A 2,817-nucleotide genomic window follows, 5' to 3' on the forward strand; every position below is an offset into this window, starting at 1 on the left:
ATATCATGAAAACCTTAACTAGGGCGAATGACATTAAAATCTTTCAATAAACCAATGATAATGATTATTATTATTATTATTATTATTATTATTATTATTATTATTATTATTATTAATAGTACTAGTTAACTACAGCGCTAGTTGGAAAAGCAGAATGCTATAAGCCAAAGGGTTCAATCAGGATAAAATAGCCCTGTGAGGAAAGGAAACAAAGGAAATAAATAAACTACAAGAGAAGTGATGAACAATTCGAATGAAATATTTCAAAAACAGCAACAACATGAAAATAAATCTTTCACATATAAACTATAAACAAATATCATAAAACAAGAGGAAGAGATATAAGCTTGAATAGTGTGTATGTGTGTACCCTCAAACAATTGAACTCAACCTCAAGCCAGTAGAAGTCCATGGTACAGAGGCTATAGCACTGCCCAAGACTAGAGAACAATAGTTTGATTTTGGAGTGTCCTCCTAGAAAAGCTGTTTTTACCATAGCTAAAGAGTCTCTTTATATTCAAGTGAGATTTGGTTACTCAATTAAATGTCTGTCAGAAGGATGAATACAGATTCCAATTCCAACCGGAATTCCAGAATCCAATTCTAACTTAAATTCCAGATTCCAATTCCAACTGCCGATGAAATGTGTATTTTTCGTCAAGTTTCAGCTTAAGCTTAAATTCGAATTCTCTATCTTTAGGATTTAAGCTTAATTAAGTTTTGGAATTGTGGTGACGAAAAGACAGTACATCGGAAGTTGGAATTGGAATAAGGAATTTAAGTTGGAATTTCAATATAGAATCCAAGTTGTAATTGGAATCTGGAATTGAAGTTAGAACTGTAATCTGGAATTTTTTTCATAATCTATTCTGGAAAAAAATGTATGGCGGTTCGTTTAATGGAATCGTTAACGTTTATTGAGAGTTCACGAGTAAATCTATGACCAAGTAAATGATTGCCCTGATCTACCCAACGAGTTGGCCATTATGGATTGAACATTTGCAAATACAGATATATTTGTTTTACAACAATGAAAATGTGCTTTGGGATATTCGTACGACTAGATTTGAACTAGGAAATATAAACAAAAACAGATTGTAACATGAGCAACATTTTATATTCAAAATACAATGGAATTTATAATTGTTTTTTCTGTTATTGATTTGAAAACTAGGTAAGCACACCTAACGCACCCTTGGAAATGGATAGTACAGTGGTAACATGCTCGCCTAGCATTCACATGGCAGCAGATCGATCTCAGCCCGGCACCGTGTGTTTAAGTTGTTTACTGGTGAGGCCACTGATGTGGTTGGGTATCACAGTGGAGGTCTTGGGCTTACCCCGCTGACGTTGTGGTGAGCATCTATTCAGATGAAACTTGAACTGAAACCACACACCTTTACCTTTACTCCCAAAATCTTGCTTTCGATTTTGCCTCTTGCTTCTTATTTTGTGTCTTGCTTTCGATTTTGTCTCTTGCTTCTTATTTTGTGTCTTGCTTTCGATTTTGTCTCTTGCTTCCGCATACCCACACCATTTTATCTCCTTCCCTATTGGTGGAGCCTCCCTCCCCCGATTGCGTCATTCATCTTGTTTTATTACGACTAAACGACACGATTTGAAAACTGATTCTGTTTATGATACTTTGGTGGAGCCATAAAAGGATTGAATTAATAGCAAACTGATTTATTCATACCAAGGGATATGCATATGATAACACGCACACATACATATATCATCACCATCATCACTGCCGTTTCTAGTCCACTGCAAAACAAAGGCCTCAGACATGTCCTTCCACTTGCAAATGTTTATTGTGTTTCTATGCCAATCTATACCCACAAACTTTCTTAGTTCGAAAATCCATCGTCTCTCTCTCTCTCTCTCTCTCTCTCTCTCTCTCTCTCTCTCTCTCTCTCTCTCTCTCTATATATATATATATATATATATATATATATTTATATGTATATATATATATATATATATATATATATATATATATATATATATATATATATATATATATATATATATATATATATATATATCTTTTTGGGCTCAAGCCATGACGTCCTCATGGAAGGTTCCTTCAGTAGCTTCCTATGGTATATTTAACTACAGTGGATATTCCCAGAGAATTAAACTAAAGGTTATCACAGAATTCTAAATTCTGGTGCGAGTACCCTAAAGGTTTCCCTCTAGGATATCGTATATCAACAGGGGACGCATGTATTAACACGCCACATAGCTATCTGCACCCCATATAGAGTTAACACTTCGATATGGAAAGGTGGAGAATAACTGGGGAGCCGTTCCACAGTTACACTCATCCGTGGCTGCTTATGGTACTCGAGACGTAAACAAACGGGCGCAATTGCTAAATGACGTCACGTCCGTCCTCATCCTTTTGCCTGTAGCTCCTTGCTAAAGTCGGATTTTCCCAAAGTGCTTTTTTCATCAGCTTACATCGCCGTTATGTCGCTACCTTCAGCCTCGCCTTCTTCTGGAAAGTTGAGTACCAGGTCCCAGTATTGTTTAAATAAGCTCTAGCCGTAAAATAACTTCTACTTTTCGTAAAATATTGTGTTTTGTGGCAGAGCTCTGCCGATACCGGACGCGCCATTTTATGGCGTCGCTGTTCATGTTGCATGCTTTATTTAGTTATCCAGAACAGCCCTCTCCGGTCATTTAACTAATTAATATTATTAGTTATTTAGTCTTCATAGCTAGGAAATACTTATATCGTGTTTTAGCGCTCATCAGACTCGGTCGCCATTCGACCGCTTACTAGATCGCTAGCTTAGCCCCTAGGCTGGA

The sequence above is a fragment of the Palaemon carinicauda genome, chromosome 32, assembly GCF_036898095.1.
Source record: "Palaemon carinicauda isolate YSFRI2023 chromosome 32, ASM3689809v2, whole genome shotgun sequence".
Classification (NCBI taxonomy): Eukaryota; Metazoa; Arthropoda; class Malacostraca; order Decapoda; family Palaemonidae; genus Palaemon; species Palaemon carinicauda.